This window comes from Hypanus sabinus, unplaced genomic scaffold (genome assembly GCF_030144855.1).
Source record: "Hypanus sabinus isolate sHypSab1 unplaced genomic scaffold, sHypSab1.hap1 scaffold_248, whole genome shotgun sequence".
Classification (NCBI taxonomy): domain Eukaryota; kingdom Metazoa; phylum Chordata; class Chondrichthyes; order Myliobatiformes; family Dasyatidae; genus Hypanus; species Hypanus sabinus.
This window is the reverse complement of record NW_026780602.1, coordinates 211,379-236,584: the sequence shown is the minus strand read 5'-3', so window position 1 is coordinate 236,584 and position 25,206 is coordinate 211,379. Positions and strand designations below refer to the sequence as shown.

The 25,206-nt window shown below is 43.9% G+C and overlaps 1 pseudogene; it reads right to left on the bottom strand.

Moving 5' to 3' along the window:
• Positions 1 to 4,258: 4,258 nt before the first annotated feature.
• LOC132387997 (zinc finger protein 850-like) overlaps positions 4,259 to 25,206 on the bottom strand; it is a 40,527-nt pseudogene continuing 19,579 nt past the window's right edge.

The window sequence follows — 25,206 nt, the reverse complement described above, 5'->3', positions numbered from 1 at the left end:
CCATTCGGCCAGTCCAGTCCATGCTAAAGCATTAATCTTCCGAGCTCCAGCAACTTCCACCTGGACCATAGCCCTCCATATGCTTCTCATCCGGTGACCTAAGCAAACTTCTCTTAAAGATTTCAATCGTCCCTGCCACTTGCTCTGGCAGCTCGGTGCACACTCTCCCAGCCTCTGAATGAAGAAGTTCCCCCGTAGTTTCCTCTTCAAGTGATGAGTAATGATCTATCACAAATCACTAGATTTTAGAACGGTTCTGGTGGACCAGAAATTTGCAAATGTCACTCCACTCTTTAAGAAGAGAGGGGGCACAAGAAAGAAAATTATTGGACAGTTAGTGGTCAGGACCTTAGTGGTCAGGAAGATGTTAGAGTGTACTAAGAGTGTGTTTTTTGGGTACTGTAATTGGGGAAACATGATGAAGTAGGCCAAAGTCAGCGGGATTTCTTCAAGGAAATCTTGACTGACAAATCTCTTGGAATACTTTGCGGAAATAACAGGCAAGGTAGATAAAGCAGAGGCAGTGTATGTTGTTTGCTTGGATTTTCAGATGATCTTCAACAAGGTACCCCCATGCAAGGCTGATTGAAAAAGTAAGGAAGCATGGGATCCAAGGGCACATTGCTTTGTGCATCCAGAACTGCCTTGCTCACAGAAGACAAAGAGTGGTTGTATACTGGTCATATTCTGCATGGAGGTCGGTGACCAGTGGTCTGCCTCAGGGATCGGTTCTGGGACCCCTACCCTTCGTGACTTTTATAAATGACCTGGATAAGGATGTGGAGGTACGGGTTAGCAAATTTGCTGATGACACAAAGGTTGGGTTAGGTTGCAGGGGGATATTGATAGTCTGCAAACCTGGGCTGAGAAGTGGCAAACGGAGTTCAACCCAAAGAAGTGTGATGTGGTTCATTTTCGTCTGTCAAATATTATAGAATATAGTATTAATTGTAAGCCTCTTGGCAGTGTGGAGGAACAGAGGGATCTTGGGGACGGAGTCCATAGGACACTCAAAGCTGCTATGTAGGTTGACTCTGTGGTTAAGAAGCCATACTGTGCATTGGCCTTAATCAACCGCAGGCTTGAGTTTAAAAGCCGAGATGTAATGTTGCAGCTATATAGGACTTTGGTCAGACCCCACTTGGAGTACTGTGCTCAGTTCTGGTCGCCAAACTACAGGAAGGATGTGGAAGCCATAGAAACGGTGCTGAGGAGATTTACGAGGATGGTGTCTGGATAGGAGAGCATGTCTTTTGAGAATAGGTTGAGTGAACTCAGTCTTTTCTCCTTGGAGTGATGGAGGATGAGCGGTGACCTGATAGAGTTGTTCAAGAAAATTAGAGACATTGATCGTATGGACAGTTAGAGGCTTTTTCCCAGGGCTGAAATTGCGAGCACGAGGGCATAGTTTGAAGATGCTTGGAAGTAGGTACAGAGGAGATGTCAGGGGTAAGTTTTTTACACAGAGAGTGGTAAGTGTTTGGAATGGGCTGCCGGCAATCGTGGTAGAGGCGGACACGATAGGGTCTTTTAAGAGACTCCTGGATAGGTACACGGGAGATTAGAAAAATAGAGAACTGTAGGTAACCCTTGGCATTTCTAGAGCAAGGACATGTTCGGCATTGCTTTGTGAGCCAAAGGGCCTGTAACGTGCTGCAGGTTTTCTATGTTTCTAAGGTGCTGCACGTGAGGCTGCTTAACAGGATCACAGCTCATGGAATTACAGGAAAGAAACTTGTACTGACAAGGGAGAAAGAGTCAGAATAATGTGGGCAATTCTGTTTTGCTGTCGGTAACTAATGCTGCTCTGTAGGGGTCAGTATTGAGACCGCATCATTTCATGTTAAATGTGAATGAGATGGATGACAGAATTGATACCTTGGTGACGAACATTGCAGTTGATACAAAGATAGGTACGGGACAGGTAGTTAGAGCAAAGCGGGAGTCTGCAGAAGGACTTCGATAGGTCTGGAGAAGGCCAGCAAAGTAGCAGTTGAAATACAGTGTATGCAACTCATGAACATTTGGTAGAAGTATTTGGCGTAGAAAAAAAAATGGGAGAAACTTGAAAAAATTAGATGTGCATAAGTGCTTGTGAGTCCTTGAGCAAGAGGCCCTAAAGATTTGCTTGCAGATTGAGTTGATTAAGGATGACAACTGCAATGTTAACAATATAAGAGCAAGGATGCGATACAATAGCTTTATAACGCATTGGGCAGATCACTGTTGGTGCATTATGAGCAGATTCCGATCTGTACTTACGTCTTATTATCTGAGCAAAAGATGTGCTCGTAATTGAGTGGGTCCGGAGAAGTTTCAAAGAATGATTCCAGGAAGACCAAGATGAGGAAGTACGTGGGAAGGGATTCACTCAGTCATCCAACCTACAGAAATTTATCAATATCCACTGCTGCTGATTTCCACAAATAAATCTAAAGGGATATGCCCGATCAAATAGCTAATTAATCGATCAATAGCCCCCAAAACAACACGGCCCAGCCGGACACATAACAGTTGACTTTACATCTCACAACAGTGGATTCAGTAATGAAACCCGTGATTAATGTTGTTGTCCCTCTGAAATCATAAGAAACGCACATTAAGGTGCATTTAAATGAGAGCGCATCCCCACAGGTGACGTCGCACAGACCCCCCTCGCGCCTGACGTCACGCATGGGCTTCCCACACCGGGATCTGCCCTTACGTGCACAGCGTCTTACGTCATCCATGCGCTGGTGAGCTCGGGCTTTATCAGTTTAATAGCTGGGCTAATAGTCACGTGACCAGCCCTCCCCCACCGCTGTCAACAAAGGATTCAGGGGCTGCGCTATTCCCATTGGTGCAAAGCGATGTCAATCACTTGTTACCACCAGTCGCAGAGGTGGACAAGTCCAGAGGGTGTTACCCCCGCTGAGTTCGCCTCCCGCTCTGGCCTCAAACTCCACATCACAGCGGAGTAAATGTCCGTTTTTTGATTTATTTCCATTTCCCTCCAAGGGAAGTTGGGGCGTTTGTGAAGCGTCTCCTGCAGCCGGAGTCTGATATGTCGCCGAGAGGTGGAGACCGCTTGGCCTGTCGGTTTGATGCCAGTTCCCTGGGGAGGGAGAGGAGGGATTTAATTGAAAGGAAAAAGATGGTGTGAGAGGGAGCGGAAAAGATGTTTGCCCCGGTGGAAATCTGTGGAAATGTCTGAGCCCACGGTGGTGGCGAGCAGAGGGATTCACATAGGGGAGGAAACACCGACAGACGGTTGACCTGCAAGTGGGGCCAATGACGGGGGTAGGAGGTGAGTCGTTGGGGCAACACGGGGCTGCAGAAGATGGACATTTTTTGCACAGAGGATTAAAAAAGTGATTGGAGAGTATTTGTATTAGAGAGTGCAATGAAGTTTCAACAGACTGATCCCTGAAATGGTTGGGTCATCATATAAAGAAAGATCAAATGTGATAACCCTTTCATTTAGAGAATCGAGGACTGAGAGGTGAACACATTGCAATGCACATCATTACCAGTTGAAACAGGGATCCCAGTCTCTGAAAAAGGGGGTGGGTGCCTATATTTTATAATAAAACCCCTATTGGTTTAATTTTACCTCCTCTCCCAGTTTCATGCTTGCTCTGGTCCTTCACACCCCCTTACCTGTTTAAGATTCAGCCCATTAGCAACAGTCAGCAATTCATTCTTTTTGGCTTTTCCTAATGCCTTAGGGGTTGGCGCTTCCAGAAATTTATAAATGTCCATTGCTCCTGATTTCCACACACAAATAAATCAAAAGGGATTTCCCCAATCAAATCGATAATTCATCGATTAATAGCCCCCAAATTTGTTCATATCCCAGACGCAGGCCCCAAATTTGTTACGAACCATAATGCTTTAGAAACAAGCCAGCAGCAATAGACTACACCTGGAGTCTGGTTTTGATGTTAAATCTGTCTTTATTAGAATCTACTTGTAAAATTGCAACTTCAACAAGATAAACAGAAGTTAACAGTGTTAAGTTTATAAATGTGTGTAAATGTTACTCCCAAACTATTGAGCTCAGGGGAAACAAGGCTTCCAGTCTTGAGATGGTAAAGTATGAAAGTTCAGTTCAACTACAGAATAGGCGATGAGAGAGAGTGAGTTATGATCCAGGGTAAATGGCGAGAGAAGTCAAATATGTAGAATTGCACAGGTTCCACGGTGGTAAAACGAGAGAACAGTTGCTGGAGATTTTATCCGTCATTGTTCCAAATCCACATCCCAATTATCTTCGAAAGTGACTTGTCACAAGGGGTATTGTCTTCGTGAACTACCACACCACAGCCAGGCAAGGGTTAACACATAAGTGGTCTCCACAGGATGCGCCAAATCCAATCCACTCTTAAGGATCAAATGAGATGACAACCACACATTCGATGTACGGTGAATCGATAATTAACCCGTCCTTGTGGGCATAGGAAAGTTTCAAACAGTGACCCTTGGCCACTAGTTCCCTGGTTTCGATCCTTCCATTTTTCCTCCTTTGTCTCTGTCTGTCTCTGAGTGTCTGTGTCCTCGGTTAAAACTAAACAAGCTGCGAGCAATGAAAACAAGCAGCAAGTCAGACTGAGTCGGCATCCTAATCCCTGTCTCTCTCTCTTAAAATGACAGTCCACATCAAACAAAACCCAGGGATTCATAACAACGGCCAGTCCCCACTGTGAACGGACTGGTGTGCCAGTAGTTGTGATGACCGAGTGAATCCTATCCCACAGTCTAAGGTGAACGGCCTCTCCCCAGTGTGAAATCGCTGATGACTCTGTAAGCTGGATGACTGAGTGAATCCCTTCCCACAGACTGAGCAGGTGAATGGCCTCTCCCCAGTGTGAACTCGCTGGTGTCTCTGCAGGGTGGATGACCGAGTGAATCCCTTCCCACATACTGTGCAGGAGAACGGCCTCTCCCCAGTGTGAACTCGCTGGTGACTCAGTAGGGTGGATGACCGAGTGAATCCCTTCCCACATTCTGAGCAGATGAATGGCTTCTCCCCAGTGTGAACTCGCCGATGATTCTGTAGGTGGGATGACCGAGTGAATCCCTTCCCACAGACTGAGCAGGTGAACGGCTTCTCCCCAGTATGAACTGACTGGTGTGCCAGTAGTTGGGATGACCGAGTGAAACTCTTCCCACAGTCTGAGCAGGTGAATGGCCTCTCCCCAGTGTGAACTCGCTGATGACTCTGTAGGATGGATGACCGAGTGAATCCCTTCCCACAGACTGAGCAGGTGAATGGCCTCTCCCCAGTGTGAACTCGCTGGTGTCTCTGTAGGGTGGATGAGTGAGTGAATCTTTTCCCACATTCTGAGCAGGTGAACGGCTTCTCCCCAGTGTGAACACGCTGATGACTCAGTAGGGTGGATGACTGAGTGAATCTTTTCCCACATTCTGAGCAGGTGAACAGCCACTCCTCAGTGTGATGTCGCTGATGATTCTGTAGTTGGGATGACTGAGTGAATCCCTTCCCACAGACTGAGCAGGTGAACGGCTTCTCTCTAGTGTAAACTCGCTGATGACTCTGTAGGTGGGATGACTGAGTGAATCCCTTCCCACAGACTGAGCAGGCGAATGGCCACTCCCCATTATGAACTGACTGATGTGCCAGTAGATGGGATGACTGAGTGAATCCTATCCCACATTCTGAACAGGTGAACGGCTTCTCCCCAGTGTGAACTCGCTGATGATTCTGTAGGTTGGATGACTGAGAGAATCCCTTCCCACAGACTGAGCAGGTGAATGGCTTCCCCCCAGTGTGAACTCGCTGATGACTCTGTAGTTGGGATGACTGAGTGAATCCCTTCCCACAGACTGAGCAAATGAACGGCTTCTCCCCAGTGTGAACTCGCTGATGACTCTGTAGGTGGGATGACTGAGTGAATCCCTTCCCACAGACTGTGCAGGTGAATGGCTTCTCCCCCGTGTGAACTCGCTGATGTCTCTGTAGGTTGGATGACGCAGTGAATCCCTTCCCACAGACTGTGCAGGTGAATGCCTGCTCCCTGGTGTGAACACGTTGGTGTGCCATTAGGTCAGATGACCGAGAGAATCCCTTCCCCAAAATTCAGCAGATGACCAGCTCTGCCCAGTGTCATCTGACCGGTGTGTCCACAGGTGGGATGCCCGACAGAATCCTTTCTCACACACAGAACAGATGAATGGCCTTGCCCAGTGTGAACTTGCTGATGTACCTTCAGTTGAAATGACCAAGTGAATCCCTCCCCACAGTCTGAGCAGGAAGGATGGTTGATTGAATCCCTTGCTCCACTTCTTAAATATCTGGACAGAGACAAAAAAACTGTTGTGCCGTGTTTGAGATTCCTGGAGACAAATTCCTTCCCGTTTTTAACCTGTAAAAGATTTACAAAATCCATCAATGAGTGTAGGACAACATTTCAGATGAGATTACTTGAGTTGCTAAGATTTGATTTGGTATCACACTGTTACGGTGAGGTTAAACCCAAGTTGGAAGATAAATCATCTCCTGACTGGGCAGAGTGCTGGCATCTGGAATGACCATCAATTCCCATATGTGTTTCAAGTTCCAACTCCTTAAAGTGCAGGGTTACAAGCTGCAGCTGGATGCACTTCTTGTAAGTGAGGGCATCAGGGACACTACAGGTTTCCCCATCTTCCCTCCAATACCCCCTCTAATTTGTAATAACCAGTGTGTACATAAATCTTGCACTGTGCATTTTTTTTACCCAGTGACAAGATGTGCACAGTGAATTTTATATAGAGAGGTATTCATTTTCACAGCTAGAAAATCACAGTCAATAGGAACTTTGATCTCCTCTGGGTTCAATCCAGTTCATCTACACTCTCACACAACCTATGTAGCAGGCCTGTAATGGGTAATGAAGGATTTTCTCACCAAAGTTTTTGCATGTTGTCCCTATGTTGTTTGCTTGCTAAGTTATGCTTTAACAAGTCAGATTTCCAAATATCATTCCACTTCTTCCCACTTGCAAATTCTCCAGCAACTTTTGCAACACCAGAATACACACAAATATCACCAGTTTCTATATTCTACATAAATATTTCCCCTGAACCCTCCCCCCCCCCCAATGACTGACAGTGGTGAACTCAGTTTCTATCCTCCCTTGAAGCCTCCCCCAATTCTCCAGCAACGTTTGCATCGCCACAATACACACATCAGACAAAGACTGACAGTGGTGAACTCAGTGATTGCAATGCCAATGAATACGAAGGGAAGGGCAGTAGTCTTTCTGTCTCACTGGAGTCTGGCACATTTGAGATGTGAAAGCTACTTGCTGCCCAGGGCAAAGGTGCTTGATATCATTCAGTACCCAGAGAGAATGGGACAAAACATGTTCTCACCGGTAGAAAAGTCCAGAACAAGAGGAGGTAGAACAAGCAACACACACAAAATGCTGGAGGAACTCATCAGGCCAGGCAGCATCTACGGAAAAGAGTACCAATGCTGAATTCCTCCAGCATTTTGTGTGTGTTGCTTGGATTTCCAGCATCTTCAGATTTTCACTTATTAGTGATTGGAGGTAAAACAAAGGTGATTTTCTCAACTGGTGATGTAAAAGATTTTGTTCCCTTTCTCTGAGTTCCTAATCCTTGCCTTTATTATAGCTGGAGCTCAGCTCTGTCTGAAAGATCCATTGGTTCCCATTCACTCAGCAGCCGGAAGCTCCCCGGGGCCCGTGTATGGATCGTGGTGCTGAGAGACAGGGACAAGAGCAGGACTGTCCCGGGATTGTTGGCCATGGTGTCCAGATTTCACAGGAATTGTCGCGAAGTCGGTGTTTAAGATAAAAACACGGAGAATCGCTATTACCTGCACCCGACATTTTTAAAGCCTTCTGTGTACTGCGCGCATGCGTGATACTCAGGGACGTCCTCAGCCTGACACCTGCGCATTTCAGCAGCGCTTTAGCGCTGGCAAAATTCTTAATGCATGGCCCTATGGATAATCACGATGCCATTAACCATTTCTGCAAGCACCGGTTCAATGTCCATACCTCATTTTTTTTATAGTGTGTATAGAAAAATTCTGCAGCTGTTTTAACGTAGAAAGCAGCTCCCATAAACAATATACTCAATATCAACGTGTATCTCACACCAAAGTAAAATGCAGATATAAAACACAGGAGATTCTGCAGTTGCTGGAAATACAGAGACACACACACACAAAACGCTGGAGGAGCTCTGCAATTCAGAGAGGAACTAAGCAGCAGAGTACACAGTCCAGGCATGCTGAAGGGGCTCAGCCTAAACATTGTCTTTTTACTCCTCTCCACATTTGCTGCCTGAAATTAACCACCTTTTTTTCCGGTCAACCAGTTTCCAAATGTTTCTGACCTTTCTTTTGTAGCCACATCCTGCTGGTCTGATTCCTCCTCCTCCTGGTAAATTCAAGACCCCATCGCTCTCTGGAGCCCCAAAACGCTGACTCAGGCTGGCAACTTTTTTGTTTTTGACTCTGCACCATCGAAGATTCACTCGCTAGTCTGCTGTCAGACTTTAGAGGTGCATTGTGTTACGAGACCACAGGTTCGCTTACTGTGAGTGTCACTTTGTGCCTGAGTGAGGCGGGGCTGTGACATTAGACACAAGGAGAGAGAGAGAGAGAGAGAGAGAGAACGTAAAAACCACAGTGAGCTCATCGTCTTATTCACCCTGTAGAAAATCATGCAAGTGCATAAGATGATGAGAGGCATTGGTCGTGTGGATAGCCAGCGGCTTCTTCCCCAGGGCTGAAACAGCTAACACGAGGGGGAATAGGTTTAAGCTGAAAAACTTAAAACTTGTTGTAGTTCATCCATGCAATTTTTAAATGCTTGCCATTGCCTTTGAATGTTGCGGAACCAACTAGAGAGCAGGCCATTCTACATTGTGCATTGAGCAAAAAGAAAGGGTTAGTTAGCAATCTTGTCGTGCGAGGCCCCTTGGGTAAGAGTGACCATAATATGGTGGAATTCTTCATTAAGATGGAGAGTGACATAGTTAATTCAGAAACAAGGGTTCTGAACTTAAAGAAAGGTAACTTTGAAGGTATGAGACGTGAATTAGCTAAGATAGACTGGCAAATGATACTTAAAGGGTTGACGGTGAATATGCAGTGGCAAGCATTTAAAGCATGGATGAACTACAACAATTGTTCATCCCAGTTTGGCAAAAGAATAAACCCGGGAAGGTAGTGCACCTGTGGCTGACAAGGGAAATTAGGGATAGTATCAAGTCCAAAGAAGAAACATATAAATTAGCAAAAAAATGTGCCACACCTGGGGACTGGGAGAAATTCAGACACCAGCAGAGGAGGACAAAAGGCTTAATTAGGAAAGGGAAAAAAGATTATGAGAGAAAGCTGGCAGGGAACATAAAAACTGACTGTAACAGGTTTTACAGATATGTGAAAAGAAAAAGACAGGTCAAGACAAATGTAAGGACCTTTACAGTCAGAAACAGTTGAATTGATCATAGGGAACAAACACATGGCACACCAGTTGAATAACTACTTTGGTTCTGTCTTCGCTAAGGAGGACATAAATAACCCTCCGCAAATAGTAAGCGACCGAGGGTCTAGTGAGATGGAGGAACTGAGGGCAATACATGTTAGTAGGGAAGTGGTGTTAGGTAAATTGAAGGGATTAAAGGCAGATAAATCCCCAGGGCCAGATGTTCTGCATCCCAGAGTAGCCCAAGAAATAGTGGATGCATTAGTGATAATTTTTCAAAACTCCTTAGATTCTGGATTAATTCCTGAGGATTGGAAGGTGGCTAATGTAAGCCCACTTTTTTAAAAAAGGAGGGAGAGAAAAACCGGGGAATCATAGACCAATTATTCTGACGTCGGTGGTGGGAATAATGCTAGAGTCGGTTATCAAAGATGTGATAACAGCACATTTGGAAAGAGGTGAAATCATCAGACAAAGTCAGCATGGATTTGTGAAAGGAAATTCCGGTCTGACGAATCTTATAGAATTTTTTGAAGATGTAACTAGTAGAGTGGATAGGGGAGAGCCAGTAGATGTGGTATACTTAGATTTTCAAAAGGCTTTTGACAAGGTCCCACACAGGAGATTAGTGTGTAAACTTAACACACTCAGTATTGGGGGTATGGTATTGATGTGGATAGAGAATTGGTTGGCAGACAGGAAGCAAAGAGTGGGAGTAAACGGGAACTTTTCAGAATGGCAGGCAATGACTAGTGGGGTACCACAAGGCTCAGTGCAGGGACCCCAGTTGTTTACAATATATATTAATGATTTTAGATGAGGGAATTAAATGCAGCATCTCCACGTTTGCGGATGACATGAAGCTGGTCGGCGGTGTTAGCTGTAAGGAGGGTGCTGAGAGGATGCAGGGTGACTTGGATAGGTTAGGTGAGTGGGCAAATTCATGGCAGATGCAATTTAATGAGGATAAATATGAGGTTATCCATTTTGGTTGCAAGAACAGGAAAACAGATTATTATCTGAACGGTGGCCGATTAGGAAAAGGGGAGGTGCAACGAAACCTGGGTGTCATTGTACACCAGTCATTGAAGGGAGGCATGCAGGTACAGCAGGCGGTGAAAAAGGCGAAAGGTATGCTGGCATTCATAGCAAAAGCATTTGAGTACAGGAGCAGGGAGGTTCTGCTGCAGTTGTACAAGGCCTTGGTGAGACCGCACCTGGAGTATTGTGTTCAGAAAACCATCCCGCACACATTCTAAGAAATCCTCTTCCTCAGCACCCTTACCAATTTGGTACACCCAATCTATATGTAGATTGAAGTCATCCATTATAACTAGTGTTTCTTTTTTGCACGCATTTCTAATATCCTGTTTAATGCCATCCCCAACTTCACTACTACGGTTAGGTGGCCTGTACACAACTACCACCAGCGTTTTATGCCCCTCAGTGTTAAACAGCTGTACCCATATCGATTCCACATCCTCCAGGCTAATGTCCTTCCTTTCTATTGCGTTAATCTCTTCTCTAACCAGCAACGCTACCCCACCTCCTTTTCTTTCCTGCCTATCCCTCCTGAATATTGAATATCCCTGGATGTTGAGCTCCCATCCTTGGTCACTCTGGAGCCATGTCTATGTGGTTCCAACTATATCATATTCATTAATAACTATCTGCACATTCAAATCATCCACCTGATTATGAATGCTCCTTGCATTGACACACAAAGCCTGCAGGCTTGTTTTTACAACACTCTTAGCCCTTATACAATTATGTTGAAAAGTGGCCCTTTTTGATTTTTGCCCTGGATTTGACTGCCTGCCTGCCTGTCTCTCTGCACTTGTTCCTATCCCCCGCCACATTAGTTTAAATCCTCCTGAACAGCAGTAGCAAATGCTCCCCCTAGGACAAGGAGGAGGGACAGCCCTCAGTGATTCCTGTGTATGCTCCCTGGAAGCATCAAGAAATGATAATGATCCTGAATCAGGCCCCAGATAGAAAGGACAAAGCAGCACAGTTTGCTCAGTGTGTCCACAGTACTATACAAATGTTTAATGCAACTCCGCAAGATTTATTTGGTCTCTCCTGCATGATTCTCTCAGGTGATGAGGGGAGGAAATGGAAGGCAGAATTGAGATACCAAACCTATCAGGAGTTACAGGTGGGAAAACATAATGAGAATGAACAGATGGACCAGATCATTCAAGCTTTGTAAACAGCTCTCTAGCAACCTGTGAACATCACTAAAGTACCTGAATGCAAACTTAAGCCTGGGAATCGGGACCAGACTATTGAGAGTGATTTGTGGCCTGCTACGGCACCTTCGCAGGAGACCAAGCCTTTAATGATGGGAATCTGTCCCCCCTGTTCAATGCCCTACTGCTCCAATGCTTACCAACTAAGTTAGCCAACATGATTAAAACAAATAATATGGATTGGCCTGACAATGACCGAAATCGAATGTGATGAGCTTTGACATATCATTAGGACCCAACTTTCGAATCCCGATCAACCCTGAAGGGAACTAATATTAAAGGTGAATATGCTCAGCGGGAAGGATGCGAACGGGCTATATCTGAGGAACAGAAATGGGAGCAAAAACCTACCAAGGGACAGGTGGGATCAACAACCCATTTAGAAACTGACAAGAAGATGCTTCCAACTATGAGTGCCAACCCTCAGGAAGAGCCCGATGTAATATTCCAAGTTGCTGGAAATCCAGTTCCATTTATGATTGATATGAGGGCAACCACAACCACTCTCGATCAGGAAATAGGATCGGAAAAGGGATTCCAGCTATCAGATGCTACAATCACTCTGTCTGGGTTCGAAGGCACGGAACGTACTGTTACGTACTCGTGATACATGACAGTGGAGCCCTTGTCATGTGACTGGGGTTGAAGCTGTACTGGACTTGAGGTGATGGTCTTGTGATGGTGGAATGACGTCATTTTCCCGCCAGTAGAGATCAAGTGACAGGTTTTTTTTAACAGGTTATAAAAGGTAGACCCCACCCTGTGAGGAGGGGCAGTTCGTGGCTGGATTTGCCAAGTTGACTTCATGCCACTGCGTGTTTGAAGTGATGACGCAGTTTAGTTGAAGGATGAAGTTTTTATTTAATGCCTAAGTTTAAAAGGTTAATGCCAACAGGTTCTTTATGATTCTGTTAGTTCGAGGGAATTAGAGGAGAGTGAAGATTCAAGGTTGGAAGTTAAAGATCGAGGAGAATCGCTTTCTACGGTGAAACGGGGGCGACCTTTGTTTGATCCTTATTTGGAAGGATTTCGTTGACTATCTTCGTGTTAATCCCTAGGTTTACCTAGAAAGGATTGAAGGTAGTGGAGAAGGAAAGGTCAGTGCCTTTAAGCCGTTCTGTTTCGTAAATTCTTCGTGGGAAGTTCGACGTCGGGGATCGAAGCAAGCGATGTGAAAGAGAACCTAAATCGTCCTATAAAGTCTCTCCTTTTAAATGGACTGTGAGCATATCGAACTTTTGGCAATACCACTTTAAAGAAGTTTTTGGCAATACCACTTTAAAGAACTGTTTTTGGCAATACCACTTTAAAGAACTGTTTTGGAATATCACTTTACGAACTGTTTGAACAGCCGCTCAGTAGCTGTTTCCGGTTATGGGAGTGTTTGTTTACTTTTGGGGGGGTTTGTTTTCTGTGTTTAATAAACGTGTTGTTTGTTATAAGAAACCCTTGCCGAACTCATATATTTATTGTTGCCTGAATACGTAACATTAAATATGGGGGCTGCGTCGGGATTGAAGCTTTTGAGTTTACATGCTTGCTAACTTTTAAATCGGTGTTTTGGAAACGGGGATTACTCGGTTCTTTTGTTTGGCTTGTTGTGGTATTCGGCAGCAATGAATATTGATGAGTTTCTGGCTTCACCAGCTGCGGAGGTGTTGGCGAAGGCGAAAAAAACTGAGGTGTTTGAGCTAGCTAGTAGATTGCGACTTAAAGGTATTTTGCAGACTACTTCTAAGGCTGTGATACTGAGAAAAATCGCGTCACACTATGTGGATTCGGGTGTTTTTGATGAATCGATTTTAGAGTCGTTTCAAATAAGTAATTTGGAGATGCAGTTGCAAATCGAACAAATGAAATTGGAACAAAGTAAAGCTGATTTGGAGAGGTGTAAATTGGAGATGGAACAAAAGCAGAGAGAATTTGCATATGCAATGGAGGAATTAAGGACTGGAAATCAGTCTTCTGGTTCTAAAAAAACGTTTGTTGCTAGTCAAGAAATTAAATTGGTCCCTCCATTTAGTGAAACAGAAGTGGAAAGGTATTTTCAACATTTTGAAACTATTGCTCGGATGTCAGAGTGGCCGAAAGATAAATGGTCAGTGTTGTTACAGAGTGTAATTAAAGGCAAAGCACAACAAGTTTATACAGCTTTAACAGCTGCACAAGCTCTTGATTATGATATTGTAAAGAGTCATATTTTAAACGCATATGAGTTAGTCCCAGAAGCATATAGGGAAAGATTCAGAAGTTTGGAAAAGTCTGTGGAAAAAACTTATGTGGAATTTGCCTATGATAAAGCTATGTGTTTTGAGAGATGGGTTTCTTCTAAAAATGTAAATGGGGACTATGATACATTGAGAGAGCTGATTTTAATGGAGGAATTTAAAAGAAGCATTCCTGTTGAAGTAAGGACCTACTTAAATGAGAAGGATACTGATAAATTGCAGGACTGTGCTAGATTAGCTGATGAGTATGTTTTGATCCATAAGAACAAATTTCCTCAGGGCAGAATTTTTAAGAGGAAAAATAACATGGAGACTCCAGGTAAATCTGAAATTAAATCAGAGGTTAATGAGAAAGTCGATGAGAAAGGAAAGCCTGTGAAGGAAAGACAGTTTGGTCTTACTTGTAACTATTGTAAGAAGCCTGGCCATGTAATAGCTAACTGTTACAAATTGAAAAAGAAAGAGAAGGAAGCAGTTCCAGATGCTTGTGTGCAACATACTGAAGCACCTGTAAAGTTACAGGGTTTGATAAACATAAATGAGGCTTTGTTAGAGTCTGACCAAGTTAGAAAGGGATATGATCATTTTATAACTGAAGGGTTTGTAGCCTTGAAAGAAGGATCTACTCTGGTGCCAATAAAAATCCTTAGGGATACTGGTGCTTCTCAATCATTGATGTTAGACAGTGTGTTGAAGTTTAATGAAGAGTCTGATACTGGTGAGGTAAATTACATAAGAGGTGTTGGAAGTGATTTTATGCCTGTACATTTACATAAAGTAAATTTAAAATCAGGGTTAGTTACTGGATTTGTTAAAGTAGGATTACAGCATAGCTTACCTGTGAAGGGTATTTCTTTATTGTTAGGTAATGACTTGGCAGGTGGACAAGTTTTTCCTGAAGTGCATTTGACAATGGAGTCAGAGGAACCAGAGTTGAATTCTAACACAGATTCTTCCTGTGTTGTGACAAGAGCTATGGCTAAAAAGATTGAAGCGCAGAATGAGGTTGTTATTCAGGACTGTTCAACTCAGGATTCGAGTTTTGAGGATGTGTCAGAGACTTTCTTATCTTCGTTGTTTGAACAAGATTCTGGGAGTAAGTCTGACTATAAAGATTTATCTTTGTCTAGGAAGGAGATGATAGCAGAGCAGAATAGAGACTCTGAGATTATAAAATTAAGAGAGCAGGTTTTACTAGATAGTGAAATTGATAAGGTGCCAGTAGGATATTACTTGGAAAAAGGAGTGTTGATGAGGAAGTGGAGATCGCCTACAATTCCTGCAAGTGAGGATTGGAATGTTGTTTACCAGGTAGTTGTTCCAAAAGCTTATCGAAATGAGATTTTGACTTTAGCTCATAGTGTGCCTTTAGGTGGACATCAAGGGGTAAGGAAAACTGTGGACAAGATTTTAAAACATTTTTACTGGCCTGGTCTAAGAAAAGATGTGGCGATGTTTTGTAAAACGTGCCATACTTGTCAAATTGTGGGTAAACCAAATCAGGTTACACCAGTAGCTCCATTACAACCTATCCCAGCATTTGGTGAACCATTTTCTAAAGTTATTGTAGATTGTGTTGGTCCATTACCAAAGACAAAAACTGGTTATCAGTATTTGTTGACTATCATGTGTACTTCGTCTAGGTTTCCAGAGGCAGTACCACTTAGGAATATAAAAGCTAAGACTGTGACAAAGGCCCTTATAAATTTTTTTACTTATTTTGGATTACCTAAGGAGATACAAACTGATCAAGGCAGTAATTTTATGTCTGGATTGTTTCAACAGATAGTTTATAAATTGGGAGCTAAGCAAATCACTTCGTCTGCATACCATCCAGAATCGCAGGGTGCCTTGGAGAGGTTTCATTCTACCCTCAAGAATATGATTAGGACATTTTGTGTGGAAAATGAAAGTGACTGGAATGAGGGTATAAACTTACTTTTATTTGCAGTAAGGGAATCGGTACAGGAATCTTTAGGTTTTAGTCCATTTGAACTTGTGTTTGGGCATAGAGTTAGAGGACCTTTAGCTTTGTTGAAAGAACAGTGGATTGTTGGACTATGTGTTGAAATTTAAGGACAGGTTACATAAAGCTTGTAGCTTAGCTAAGGAAAATTTAAAGTTGGCTCAGGAGAAAATGAAGACTTGGTATGATAAAGAAGCTAGGATGAGGATGTTTAAGCCTGGAGATAAGGTGTTGGTTCTTTTCCCAGTGCAGACAAATCCTTTACAAGCTAGATTTCATGGTCCTTATGAAATTGTGTCTAAAATTAATGATGTGGATTACGTGGTAAAAACTCCAGATCGTAGAAGGTCAACACAACTTTGCCATATAAATATGTTGAAACCATATTTTGAGAAACAATCTGATACTGTGACTGTTGTGGTTAATGAGAATGAGTTTGATGTTACAAGAGTACAATATTGTGATAACTCATATTAAAGGTAAAGATAATGTGGTTGCTGATTGTCTATCTCGATGTTGAATGTACACTGTAATTTTTTTTTATGGAGTGTTTTTTTTTTCAATTGTAACACTCCTACTGTATTGTGACTTATAAGCTGTTATATGATGGTGTATGTTATAAAATTGTATATGTTATAAAATTTATACCTTTGTTTTTCTTGTAAGCAATTGTTAAAAATTTTTGTTCTTGTCAGACCAAAAATGTTTTTTTTGGAGGGAGGTGTTACGTACTCGTGATACATGACAGTGGAGCCCTTGTCATGTGACTGGGGTTGAAGCTGTACTGGACTTGAGGTGATGGTCTTGTGATGGTGGAATGATGTCATTTTCCCGCCAGTAGAGATCATGTGACAGGTTTTTTTTACAGGTTATAAAAGGTAGACCCCACTCTGTGAGGAAGGGCAGTTCGTGGCTGGATTTGCCAAGTTGACTTCATGCCACTGCGTGTTTGAAGTGATGACGCAGTTTAGTTGAAGGATGAAGTTTTTATTTAATGCCTAAAGTTTAAAAGGTTAATGCCAACAGGTTCTTTATGATTCTGTTAGTTCGAGGGAATTAGAGGAGAGTGAAGATTCAAGGTTGGAAGTTAAAGATCGAGGAGAATCGCTTTCTACGGTGAAATGGGGGCGACCTTTGTTTGATCCTTATTTGGAAGGATTTCATTGACTATCTTCGTGTTAATCCCTAGGTTTACCTAGAAAGGATTGAAGGTAGTGGAGAAGGAAAGGTCAGTGCCTTTAAGCCGTTCTGTTTTGTAAATTCTTCGTGGGAAGTTCGACGTCGGGGATCGAAGCAAGCGACGTGAAAGAGAACCTAAATCGTCCTATAAAGTCTCTCCTTTTAAATGGACTGTGAGCATATCGAACTTTTGGCAATACCACTTTAAAGAACTGTTTTTGGAATACCACTTTAAAGAACTGTTTTTGGAATATCACTTTACGAACTGTTTGGACTGCCGCTCAGCAGCTGTTTCCGGTTACGGGAGTATTTGTTTACTTTTGGGGGGGTTTGTTTTCTGTGTTTAATAAACGTGTTGTTTGTTATAAGAAACCCTTGCCGAACTCATATATTTATTGTTGCCTGAATACGTAACAGTACGTATTCACGTACCCAGCCACTGCAGGTGGAATTCCATGGGAGCCAGTGTGAGGTTTCATTTACATTCACCACCAGACGGGGGGTGTAATCTAGCAGGGAGAGACTTGCTCTGTCCGTTGGAAGTCGAGATTCTTTGCACAGACAATGCTGTCACCCTTGTCAGGAGAACAACCGACAGCTTCCCCAGTTTCTGACCCCCAAGTGGAGGGCACTTAATTTGGACCCCACTCCTTCTGCCAGCAGCCGACCCTCATGTGACTCTGTGCTTTGACCCTACAGGGTGTGCCACTGAGGAAAGCCAATATTATACATCCCTCGAGGGACAGAAGTTCCCAGTCACGGTGATTAGAGAGGTTAAAGGAAGAGACGGTATTGCATTACTGGCCGAATTTCCGGATTTCCTTTGGCGACAGACAGAACTGGTAGTTCCCCATACCACCATTAGGATTTGCTCTGGGTTCAAGCCAAAGAGCCCAGGGTTCCTGGCCTACACCCTAACGAAACAAGCCTCCAGCACCGAAGGAGACTGGCAAGACTGGCTGTGGGTCTAGTCCAATACGGGAAGGAGTCTGAGGTGAAGACGGGATATCTGGTAAGACAACCTTTTAATAGTGACCAATCCCAAGATGCTGTACCCCATCTCTGTGCAATTTCAGGCCGAGAAGTCTGTTGCACCAACTGCCCCCCTGTCTGGATCACCATGAAAGAAGGACAGACTCTCCCATCCATTTAGCAATATCCCCTCAATCCCGAGGCAAAGTTTTATGAGAATGGAAGCTCTTTTGTGGATCCAGCAGGATAACAATATTCTGACTATGCAATAGTGACGGACAGTGAAGTAACTGAACAGGCCTCTTTTGAAGCAGCTGTCTCTGCCCAGAAGGCTGAGCTGTTTGCTCTGACTCGTGCCTGTATCCCAGCAACAGACTAAAGTGGGAACGTTTACACAGACTCCCGTTATGCATTTGGGATTGTACATGACTACGGGGCTCTCTGGGAACATGGGGATTCCTGACTTCCTCTGGCCACCCCATTAGTAATGCAACCTTTGTAAACAACTTACTCACCGTTCTACAGCTACCGTAAGTTTTGTTTTTCTCAGGGGGATGCCTCTGAGGAGGAGTGAAAACTGTGGTCCCATATGGGGTGCCAGAAAGACCCCGGCCTAGGTTTTTGGTTCACCCCAGTGGGACAGGTTTGTGTTCCTACACAGTTTTTACCAATATTGGTCGATTATATACATAATTGTACACACCTGGGAAAGGACGGAATGGTTGGTAACCTGTGCCCTGCACACCAGGTACGAGTCCCTTGACAGGTGGACCTTTTCGTGTCTACAAGTTGATTTGATTGAATTGCCTAGAGTACATTGCTATAGATACTGCTGAGATATTATAGATATGTTTAGTAGATGGGTTGAAGCTGTTCCAACTACCAATAATACTGTTATGACTGTTGTGAAGGTATTATTATGGGAAATAATTCTCAGGTACGGCCTGGCAGAGATGCTGAGCTCTGACAATGACCCACAATTCGTGATGAAAGTAAACAAAGGCATACACAACGAACTAGCTATCCAGCAACAATTCCACTGTGTACACCACCCACGGGCCGCTGGCAGAGTGGAGAGAGCCAATGGCACTCTGAAGAGTAAATTGGCCAGACTAACAGTGGAGACTGGACTCACCTGGTTGAAGGTCCTACCATTACCCAGTTCCACATGAGGGTGACCCCACAGGGGAAAACAGGGTTGTCACCAGCTGAAATCATTTATGGATGGCCCATGAGGAGACCCTAGGGACTAAGACCTTGTGTACCATTGCTCCCAGAAAGTCTACCAGCAAAATTGGATATTCATACCCGAGGGGAAGGCATGGGGAAATATATATGCCAACTAACCAAAATTTTCCAAGCATACATTCACAGGTATGACAGGCATACAAGGAAGAGAACTACTCTGCACCATGGAACCTGGGATTTTTTTTCCTGATGAAGAACTGGGATTAAGGGAATCTTGGACCTCAGTGGCGAGGACCATATCAGGTGTTACCGACCACTCCCACAGCTGAGAAACTGAAGGGGCAATCTCGGTGGATACGTCATTAGGCGCCAAACATGTTACTGAAGGAACTGAGTAGAAGGTCTCTCTCGGACTAATGGAAAATGTATTGGTTGTTAGTGGTGTTCATGTTTATGTCTTTGAGAGGGCTCAACCCAGCATCCGGGGGCCCCCACGTTAACACATTTCCATCTTTCTGTTATACCTATGCCAAACAGGTAGAACTAGGGGCCTGCTGGGTTTGGGCTGAAATTCCACAGCATGGTAAAACTATGGTTCCAATGTCAGTAATCCCGCTCAACCAGAGTGAGGAACTCTCAGCCTGGGCTTTCTCAAATAACATACGGGGAAGTGAGTTGAGGACCTGTGGTCCAGTCAGAGATGACTGTGGCTGTCAGTGTTTTGAGGAATGGTGTCTCAGTCCCCCACCAAACGGAACTTCCAATTCTGGGAAACATGACCAGCAGCAGAGAGGAACAACTGAGACTGATTGATTTTGGATGATTACTTTTCTCTCTTATGGAGTAGCCAGGAATTCACAAGAGATAATCAATTTGGATACAGCACATGAGGAGCTGGCCACAATACTGCAGGGGCCCTGAGAGAAACACAGGCCCAAGTAACAGAAATATCCACTGAAATGATTGCAATCTGGCAAACAGTCCTACAGAATCATATGGCTTTAGATTTTATCCTAGCTGAGAAAGGGGGAACCTGTGCTATTATTGACACAGAATGTTGTACCTATATCCCTGATGAATCTACTACCATTACATCCCTCTCCGAGCACACTGCCAAGGAGACTGATGGCATCAAGAAAGTAGGGCAGGATTTACATGGGTTCACTGAAGGATCGAAATGGTGATCTGTGAAGGCCTGTTTGGTAATATGTGGGGTATGATACTGCATTATAGCCTAATAGTTGTACATATCTTTGTTGTAATTACTGTTGTACACTGTCTTTACCCACTGATAAGCCAATGCTGTCATCAGTTGCTTTCTCTATAAAAAGTTAGTGCTTTGTTGATATTGTAATGATCAAAAGGAGGGATTGATAAAGTCTGTAAAATGGTTAACACTTTGTTAAACAATAGCAGCCTGTTTTTCTGAAAGAAACTGCTGATGAGCAACCGATGTGCTGAGCCGTGATTCTTTTTGAGCGTAGCTAGCTGGAGTTTCAAGATGCTTATCTCCATGTGCACTAATGAGAAGAGATAGGACAGCTTCAGTCTGTTCTGTGTCTGGAAGCCTTTATGACTGTTTTGTAATTTGTCTATAGGGGCGGCTCATGTAGTAAATATCTTTGGCTCCAGCCTGTCTTGTGTGAGGGTATCTGGATGGATATATCCGTGGTGTAAGGGGAATTGTTAATCAGTTAGTGGATTGGGTGGGGACAGTCATTGACTGTTCCTGTTTGAGCGACTAACTGAGTAAGCCCCAGGTACGTGGAATAAAGAGTTTGTACCATACGGTCTCTGAGTGACTCTCTCCAGCTTCGACTTACAGAATGGGAGTGGTTTTAAAGGGCTGGAAACCAGAAGCTCATTACCAGACCTGGAGTGATTGCAACTGGGTCTGACAGAGGCATAACTGGTTGTTCTGGGCACATTCAGTCTCACTCCAACTATAACCCACCTTCCCTTTTACGGGTATGTAATGTCTAAAGGACCAGTGTTTGAGTAAATGAGACTCACCAAACTTTCTCCTGACTGAATCAATGGAATCTCCGATTCTCCTGAGGCAGTTGTTCTCTCCAGTTTATGTTCTCAGTCCTCAGGCTGGTTCACTTATTGCTGTTCCCGTCTTCAGTCGTGGTTTGCTTCCATTTGGGGTTTTTCTTCCAATAAACCTCTCACTGCAGGTCTAACTTTAACCAGAGTGATAATGAAGCACAATAACAATAAAAAGGAGAACCAAATATTTCTGCTTAATGTTACTAAGAACAAAACGTTGAAGGCTGATATAATGATTTCAGTAAACATTTTTTATTTTCACTCACATCAATCAGGATCAGAATTATGTGATTTGGTCCAACTGGTCTGCCCCATCATTTAGCCATGGCTGATTTTCATTCCAACACCACATTCCTGCCTTCCTCCTGTAACCCAGAGCTGCTCAGCAATCATCAATATGTTAATCTCTGTCATATGTATACCCAAATGGCAGCTTCAACCACCCTCTGTGGCAAGAAATTCCACAGATCAGACATCTTCTGGCCAATTTTTTTTCCCTCTCTGTTTTAAAGGGAAGATTCTTTATTCTGAGACTGCGCTGTCAGATCACAGTCTAATGGAAACATCCTCTCCGTGTCTACTGTATCCAGGCTTTTCAGCATTTGGTAGGTTTACTTAACCATACATCCCCCACCACCCCCACCGTCCCGATGAATTCCATTGAGCACGGGTCCAAAACAATCAAATGCTCCTCATACATAATGCCGAACATTCCTGAGATTATTCTTGTAAACCTTGTTAGCAACAACTGTACTGAACACATTTCTAGGAATAACAAACTAATTGGTACCAGAGTAATTTGCAGGGAAAAGTTGTGGTTACTTTACTGTTCTACTATCACAGAGTGAGCCATTTCCACTCCCACGTTAAAACAGGTACATTTCAGGAAACAGAAACTAATCCAGAATGAATGTAATAAAAATAAATTGGAATGACCAAACTGCTCAGCAGGTAAGGAACAGCTGTGGGGAGGGGAACAATCTTTACAATTCAGGTTAATAACATTTTGTCAGGATGACTTGAAACATTTTCAGTTTTTAGTGCAGATCTCCAGCAACTTCAGATTCTGCCCGATTTCCACCACTTTATCCAGATTTGACTTCCACAAAATGGGAGTGATTTTAAAGGGCTGGGCTGCTGGAAACACATTACCAGACCTGGTGTGATTGCAACTGGGTCTGACAGAGGCATAACTGGTTCTTCTGGGCACATTCAGTTTCACTCCCCACTATTTCCCATCTTCTATTGTACAGGTATGTAATGTATAAAGGACCAGTGTTTGAGTAAATGAAACTCACCAAACTTCCTCCTCACTGACTCACTGGGAACTCCAAGTCAGCTGATTCAGTGTTGTTCTCTCCAGTTGATGCTCTCAGTCCTCGGGCCAGTTCACTTGTTGCTATTCCCACATCTTTAGCCATGGTTTGCTTCCAGTTGGGGTTTCTCTTTCAATAAACCTCTCACCGCAGGTCTAACATTAATCACAGAGATAATGGAGCGCATTAACAATGAAAAGGAGAACCAAACATTTCTGCTTAAAGTTACTAAGAACAAAACTCATTGAAATTTAAACATTGAAGCCAAATATAATAATCTCAGTGAACAATCTTTTATTGTCCCTCATACATCACAAAACAATGTAGGATAAGAAGGAGCCTTCATACTGTCATGGTAATACATAAGACACAGGAACAGGATTAGGTGATTTGATCCATCTGGGCTATAAACGCGCAGGAGCAATGTGTGGTTAAGAGCCATGCTCAAGGATACAACACACTGCCTGGCCTGAGGCTCAAACTCATGACCTTCAGATAGCTTAACCACTTGTCCACGTGCACATCACAGAAACCACTCACCCCCCCTAGACTTCCCAGTCCCTCAGTAAAGCAGGCAGTGAAATCAAAGATCCCCAAAACCTGGGACGTTCCCCTTTCTCACCCACCCCAGTTCGGGAGAAGACATAACTGCCATAAAGCTCAAGGACTAATGTGAGCAGCCTCAGGAAACAAGGCGAGTTGGGGGAAGTTAACGGGACTCAGTGACCAACATCAGATTCCCCAACACAACATAGAGGAAGCATCCTGACCCATCCAGGAACTCTGAGCACACACCACGTCATCTCGCATCACAAAGCGAAGGGCAGGGCAGATCTGCAGTAAACAGCCTCACGTGACCTGTCGGTGGGTCTCCCATTTCAACTCTGTGGAAATAGACAGCCTGGGCTCCAGGTTTGGATCATTCAATGCAGATTAAGTGAAGTCTACACACTTTTGACCAGCCCAGATAATTGGTCCTCAGTTCGGTGCTCACGGCCAACATTGGATCTCCCCACTTGGGATCGGTCTCAATACTCACCGATGGGAACGCAATATCTTTGGCCCACAGACAGTGATCCTGACCCCTGACTCCCCCTCCCAGGAGGTGAGGACCCTTCCCTCAATCCCACAGATGATGCACTTCTGCACTGAGTGGAAAAGAAAACACCGCCCGGCCGGAGACAGTGAACATGCGCGAAGTGAGGGCAGGAGGGCAGGGCCTCATCCGGAGGGCAGGGCCTCGGAAACAGATGCACAGGTGCCGCCCATCAGCTGTTAGATGGGAGGGGCAAACTGGATCAAGTGACCAGTCGGGTCTCCCACCCCAGGCAGAGTTTTCCAGCTACCCAACATTCTGTGTAAAGAAACAAACTTGCTGCTTACATCTTTTCTCACCTTAAATATATTAGACATTTCAACCCCCAGGAAAAATAGATTGTCTGTCCACTCAGAATCAGAATCAGGTTTATTATCACCGGTGTGTGTCATGAAATTTGAAAACCGTGCAGCAGCAGTTCAATGCAATACATATTATAAAAGGGAAAAACACCCAAAATAAAATAATAAAAATAAACAACTAAATCATTTACAGTATATCTGGGACCCTTACTCTTTGTGATTTTGATAAATGACCTGGATGAGGAAGTAGTGGGATGGGTTAGCAACTTTGCTGATGACACAAAGGTTGGGGGAGTTGTGGATAGTGTGGAGGGCTGTTAGAGGTATCAGTGGGACATTGACAGGATGCAAAAATGGGCTGAAAAGTGGCAGATGGAGTTCAACCAGGATAAGTGTGAAGTGGTTCATTTTGTTAGGTCAAACATGATGGTAGAATATAACATTAATGGTAAGACTCTTGGCAGTGTGGAGGATCAGAGGGATCCTGGGGTCCCAGTCCATAGGACACTCAAAGCTGCTACGCAGGTTGACTCTGTGGTTAAGAAGGCATATGATGCATTGACCTTCATCAATCGTGGGATTGAATTTAGGAGCCGAGAGGTAATGTTGCAGCTATATCTGACGCTGGTCACACCCCATTGTGTTCAATTCTGGTTGCCTCACAACACGAAGCATGTGGAAACCATAGAAAGGGTGCAAATTTGATTTACACAGATGTTGCCTGGATTGGGGAGCATGCCTTATTAGAAAAGGTTGAGTGAACTCGGCCTTTCCTACTTGGAGCAATGGAGGATGAGAGGTGGCCTGATGGAGGTGTATAAGATAATGACAGGCATTGATCGTTGGATAGTCAGAGACCTTTTCCCAGGTCTGAAATGGTTTTGACAAGACAGCACAGGTTTAAGGTGCTGGGGAGTAGTTGCAGAGGAGATGTTACGGATAAGTTTTTTTACTCAGAGAGTGGTGAGTGTGTGGAATTGGCTACCGGCAATGGTGGTGGGGGTGGGTAGAATATGGTCTTTTGGATAGGTACCTAGAGACACTGGAGAAAAATAAAGAAATACTAGCTTCAGAAAAATAGAGGGCTATGGGTAACCATAGTAATTCCTAAGGTAGGGACATGTTGGCTCAACTTTGTGGGACGAAGGGCTTGTATTGTGCTGTAGGTTTTCTATCTTTCTGTGAATAAATTAAAAATCGTGCAACAAA